This window comes from Mytilus trossulus, unplaced genomic scaffold (genome assembly GCF_036588685.1).
Source record: "Mytilus trossulus isolate FHL-02 unplaced genomic scaffold, PNRI_Mtr1.1.1.hap1 h1tg000925l__unscaffolded, whole genome shotgun sequence".
Classification (NCBI taxonomy): Eukaryota; Metazoa; Mollusca; class Bivalvia; order Mytilida; family Mytilidae; genus Mytilus; species Mytilus trossulus.
In genome coordinates, this window is record NW_026963554.1 from 7,501 (window position 1) to 13,913 (window position 6,413).

Genomic DNA, 6,413 nt, shown 5'->3' on the forward strand with positions numbered 1-6,413 from the left:
TACCGCGGGTCTCTCGATCGTCCAGGCCGGCAAACTATACCCTCGGTAAAAATTTTTTACGAGGGTGAAATGTTCATCGTGGTGTCGCACGTTAGACGCGGACAGGCTACCGCGGGTCTCTCGATCGTCCAGGCCGGCAAACTATACCCTCGGTAAAAAAAATTTACGAGGGTGAAATGTTCATCGTGTGGGTCGCACGTTAGACGCGGACAGGCTACCGCGGGTCTCTCGATCGTCCAGGCCGGCAAACTATACCCTCGGTAAAAAAATTTTACGAGGGTGAAATGTTCATCGTGGGGGTCGCACGTTAGACGCGGACAGGCTACCGCGGGTCTCTCGATCGTCCAGGCCGGCAAACTATACCCTCGGTAAAAAAATTTTACGAGGGTGAAATGTTCATCGTGGGGTCGCACGTTAGACGCGGACAGGCTACCGCGGGTCTCTCGATCGTCCAGGCCGGCAAACTATACCCTCGGTAAAAAAAATTTACGAGGGTGAAATGTTCATCGTGGGGGTCGCACGTTAGACGCGGACAGGCTACCGCGGGTCTCTCGATCGTCCAGGCCGGCAAACTATACCCTCGGTAAAAATTTTTTACGAGGGTGAAATTTTCATCGTGTGGGTCGCACGTTAGACGCGGACAGGCTACCGCGGGTCTCTCGATCGTCCAGGCCGGCAAACTATACCCTCGGTAAAAATTTTTTACGAGGGTGAAATGTTCATCGTGGTGTCGCACGTTAGACGCGGACAGGCTACCGCGGGTCTCTCGATCGTCCAGGCCGGCAAAGTATACCCTCGGTAAAAATTTTTTACGAGGGTGAAATGTTCATCGTGGGGTCGCACGTTAGACGCGGACAGGCTACCGCGGGTCTCTCGATCGTCCAGGCCGGCAAACTATACCCTCGGTAAAAAAAATTTACGAGGGTGAAATGTTCATCGTGTGGGTCGCACGTTAGACGCGGACAGGCTACCGCGGGTCTCTCGATCGTCCAGGCCGGCAAACTATACCCTCGGTAAAAAATTTTTACGAGGGTGAAATGTTCATCGTGGGGGTCGCACGTTAGACGCGGACAGGCTACCGCGGGTCTCTCGATCGTCCAGGCCGGCAAACTATACCCTCGGTAAAAAAATTTTACGAGGGTGAAATGTTCATCGTGGGGTCGCACGTTAGACGCGGACAGGCTACCGCGGGTCTCTCGATCGTCCAGGCCGGCAAACTATACCCTCGGTAAAAAAAATTTACGAGGGTGAAATGTTCATCGTGGGGGTCGCACGTTAGACGCGGACAGGCTACCGCGGGTCTCTCGATCGTCCAGGCCGGCAAACTATACCCTCGGTAAAAATTTTTTACGAGGGTGAAATTTTCATCGTGGAGTCGCACGTTAGACGCGGACAGGCTACCGCGGGTCTCTCGATCGTCCAGGCCGGCAAACTATACCCTCGGTAAAAATTTTTTACGAGGGTGAAATGTTCATCGTGGTGTCGCACGTTAGACGCGGACAGGCTACCGCGGGTCTCTCGATCGTCCAGGCCGGCAAACTATACCCTCGGTAAAAAAATTTTACGAGGGTGAAATGTTCATCGTGGGGTCGCACGTTAGACGCGGACAGGCTACCGCGGGTCTCTCGATCGTCCAGGCCGGCAAAGTATACCCTCGGTAAAAAAATTTTACGAGGGTGAAATGTTCATCGTGGGGTCGCACGTTAGACGCGGACAGGCTACCGCGGGTCTCTCGACCATCGAGGCCGTCTAACTATACCCTCGGTAAAAAAAAATTACGAGGGTGAAATTTTCATCGGGAAGCCGCACGTTAGACGCGGACAGGCTACCGCGGGTCTCTCGACCATCGAGGCCGTCTGACTATACCCTCGGTAAAAAAAAAAATTACAAGGCTGAAATTTTCATCGGGAAGCCGTACGTTAGACGCAGGCCAGCTACTGCGGGTCTCTCGATCGTCCAGGCCGGCAAAGTATACCCTCGGTAAAAAAATTTTACGAGGGTGAAATGTTCATCGTGGTGTCGCACGTTAGACGCGGACAGGCTACCGCGGGTCTCTCGACCATCGAGGCCGTCTAACTATACCCTCGGTAAAAAAAAATTACGAGGGTGAAATTTTCATCGGGAAGCCGCACGTTAGACGCGGACAGGCTACCGCGGGTCTCTCGACCATCGAGGCCGTCTGACTATACCCTCGGTAAAAAAAAAATTACAAGGCTGAAATTTTCATCGGGAAGCCGTACGTTAGACGCAGGCCAGCTACTGCGGGTCTCTCGACCATCGAGGCCGTCTAACTATACCCTCGGTAAAAAAAATTTACAAGGCTGAACTGTTCATCGAGAAGCCGTACGTTAGACGCAGGCAGGCTACCGCGGGTCTCTCGACCATCCATCGAAGCCGTCTGACTGTACCCTCGGTAAAAAAAATTTTACAAGGCTGAAATGTTCATCGAGAAGCCGTACGTTAGACGCAGGCAGGCTACCGCGGGTCTCTCGACCATCGAAGCCTTCAAACTATACCCTCGGTAAAATTTTTTTACAAGGGTGAAATTTTCATCGAGAAGCCGTACGTTAGACGCAGGCAGGCTACCGCGGGTCTCTCGACCATCGAAGCCTTCAAACTATACCCTCGGTAAAAATTTTTTACAAGGGTGAACTGTTCATCGAGAAGCCGTACGTTAGACGCAGGCAGGCTACCGCGGGTCTCTCGACCATCCATCGAAGCCGTCTGACTGTACCCTCGGTAAAAAAAATTTTACAAGGCTGAAATGTTCATCGAGAAGCCGTACGTTAGACGCAGGCAGGCTACCGCGGGTCTCTCGACCATCGAAGCCTTCAAACTATACCCTCGGTAAAATTTTTTTACAAGGGTGAAATTTTCATCGAGAAGCCGTACGTTAGACGCAGGCAGGCTACCGCGGGTCTCTCGACCATCGAAGCCTTCAAACTATACCCTCGGTAAAAATTTTTTACAAGGGTGAACTGTTCATCGAGAAGCCGTACGTTAGACGCAGGCAGGCTACCGCGGGTCTCTCGACCATCGAAGCCTTCAAACTATACCCTCGGTAAAAATTTTTTACAAGGGTGAACTGTTCATCGAGAAGCCGTACGTTAGACGCAGGCAGGCTACCGCGGGTCTCTCGACCATCCATCGAAGCCGTCTGACTGTACCCTCGGTAAAAAAAATTTTACAAGGCTGAAATGTTCATCGAGAAGCCGTACGTTAGACGCAGGCAGGCTACCGCGGGTCTCTCGACCATCGAAGCCTTCAAACTATACCCTCGGTAAAAATTTTTTACAAGGGTGAACTGTTCATCGAGAAGCCGTACGTTAGACGCAGGCAGGCTACCGCGGGTCTCTCGACCATCCATCGAAGCCGTCTGACTGTACCCTCGGTAAAAAAAATTTTACAAGGCTGAAATGTTCATCGAGAAGCCGTACGTTAGACGCAGGCAGGCTACCGCGGGTCTCTCGACCATCGAAGCCGTCTAACTGTACCCTCGGTAAAAAAAATTTACAAGGCTGAAATGTTCATCGGGAAGCCGTCCGTTAGACGCAGGCAGACTACCGCGGGTCTCTCGACCATCGAAGCCGTCTAACTGTACCCTCGGTAAAAAATTTTTACAAGGCTGAAATGTTCATCGGAAAGCCGCACGTTAGACGAGGCAGGCTACCGCGGGTCTCTCGACCATCCATCGAAGCCGTCTGACTGTACCCTCGGTAAAAAAATTTTACAAGGCTGAAAGGTTCATCGGAAAGCCGCACGTTAGATGCGGACAGGCTACCGCGGGTCTCTCGACCATCCATCGAAGCCGTCTGACTGTACCCTCGGTAAAAAAAATTTTACAAGGCTGAACTGTTCATCGAGAAGCCGTACGTTAGACGCAGGCAGGCTACCGCGGGTCTCTCGACCATCCATCGAAGCCGTCTGACTGTACCCTCGGTAAAAAAATTTTACAAGGCTGAAAGGTTCATCGGAAAGCCGCACGTTAGATGCGGACAGGCTACCGCGGGTCTCTCGACCATCCATCGAAGCCGTCTGACTGTACCCTCGGTAAAAAAAATTTTACAAGGCTGAACTGTTCATCGAGAAGCCGTACGTTAGACGCAGGCAGGCTACCGCGGGTCTCTCGACCATCCATCGAAGCCGTCTGACTGTACCCTCGGTAAAAAAAATTTTACAAGGCTGAAAGGTTCATCGGAAAGCCGCACGTTAGATGCGGACAGGCTACCGCGGGTCTCTCGACCATCGAGGCCTTCAAACTATACCCTCGGTAAAAAATTTTTACAAGGGTGAAATTTTCATCGGGAAGCCGCACGTAAGACGCAGGCAGGCTACCGCGGGTCTCTCGACCATCGAGGCCGTCAAACTATACCCTCGGTAACAATTTTTTAGAAGGGTGAAATTTTCATCGGGAAGCCGCACGTTAGATGCGGACAGGCTACCGCGGGTCTCTCGACCATCGAGACCTTCAAACTATACCGTCGGTAAAAAAATTTCACGTGGGTTACATTTTCATCGGGAAGCCGCACGTTAGACGCAGGCGAGCTACCGCGGGTCTCTCGACCATTCAGGCCGGCAAACAATACCCTCGGTAAATATTTTTTACGTGGGTGAGATTTTCATCGGGATGTCGCACGTTAGACGCGGACAGGTTACCGCGGGTCTCTCGACCATCGGCGGCCAGCCAAAGCCATAGCCTAGTCAAAAAGTGTTACAGGTTGACAATTTTTCATCGGGAAGCCGCACGTAAGAATAGTACAGCAGGTCTCTCGATGAAACGATCACATTTCATGTAACGTAACGTAACGAAGGCAGGCATCGTACACCCTAACCCTAAGCCGCCTCTTGACGATGCCTAACCCTAACCCTAACCCTAACCCTAACCCTAACCCTAACCCTAACCCTAACCCTAACCCTAACCCTAACCCTAACCCTAACCCTAACCCTAACCCTAACCCTAACCCTAACCCTAACCCTAACCCTAACCCTAACCCTAGCCTGTTACTTAGGCCGTGTCAGGACCCAGGCTGGCATTATTCCTCGATACGTGTAGGTACGTGGTCGGCCTGTCTGGTACCGGGCGATCACGGGTCTCTACCGCAGGCAAAGGTACGTGGTCGGCCTTTACCGGGCTACCGCGGGTAGGTAGATACGTGAAGACCCGCATAAGCCCGTGGTACCCGTCTGGTACCGGGCGATCACGGGTCTCTACCGCAGGCAAAGGTACGTGGTCGGCCTTTACCGGGCTACCGCGGGTAGGTAGATACGTGAAGACCCCGCATAAGCCCGTGGTACCCGTCTGGTACCGGGCGATCACGGGTCTCTACCGCAGGCAAAGGTACGTGGTCGGCCTTTACCGGGCTACCGCGGGTAGGTAGATACGTGAAGACCCCGCATAAGCCCGTGGTACCCGTCTGGTACCGGGCGATCACGGGTCTCTACCGCAGGCAAAGGTACGTGGTCGGCCTTTACCGGGCTACCGCGGGTAGGTAGATACGTGAAGACCCCGCATAAGCCCGTGGTACCCGTCTGGTACCGGGCGATCACGGGTCTCTACCGCAGGCAAAGGTACGTGGTCGGCCTTTACCGGGCTACCGCGGGTAGGTAGATACGTGAAGACCCGCATAAGCCCGTGGTACCCGTCTGGTACCGGGCGATCACGGGTCTCTACCGCAGGCAAAGGTACGTGGTCGGCCTTTACCGGGCTACCGCGGGTAGGTAGATACGTGAAGACCCGCATAAGCCCGTGGTACCCGTCTGGTACCGGGCGATCACGGGTCTCTACCGCAGGCAAAGGTACGTGGTCGGCCTTTACCGGGCTACCGCGGGTAGGTAGATACGTGAAGACCCGCATAAGCCCGTGGTACCCGTCTGGTACCGGGCGATCACGGGTCTCTACCGCAGGCAAAGGTACGTGGTCGGCCTTTACCGGGCTACCGCGGGTAGGTAGATACGTGAAGACCCCGCATAAGCCCGTGGTACTCCTCTAACAGGCCGTCCACGTACCTTCCTCGTGGTAGCCCGCTAACAGGCCGTCCACGTACCTTCCTCGTGGTAGCCCGCTAACAGGCCGTCCGTCCACGTACCTTTCTCGTGGTAGCCCGCTGACAGGTCGACCACGTCCCCTTCTTACCCGCGGTAGCTGGCTACCGAGGCCGTCGACGTACCTTTACCTGCGGTAGACCGCTATCAGGTCGACCACGTCCCTCCTTACCCGCGGTAGCTGGCTACCGAGGCCGTCGACGTACCTTTGCCTGCGGTAGCCCGCTATCGGGTCGACCACGTCCCTCCTTACCCGCGGTAGCTGGCTACCGAGGCCGTCGACGTACCTTTGCCTGCGGTAGCCCGCTATCGGGTCGACCACGTCCCTCCTTACCCGCGGTAGCTGGCTACCGAGGCCGTCGACGTACCTT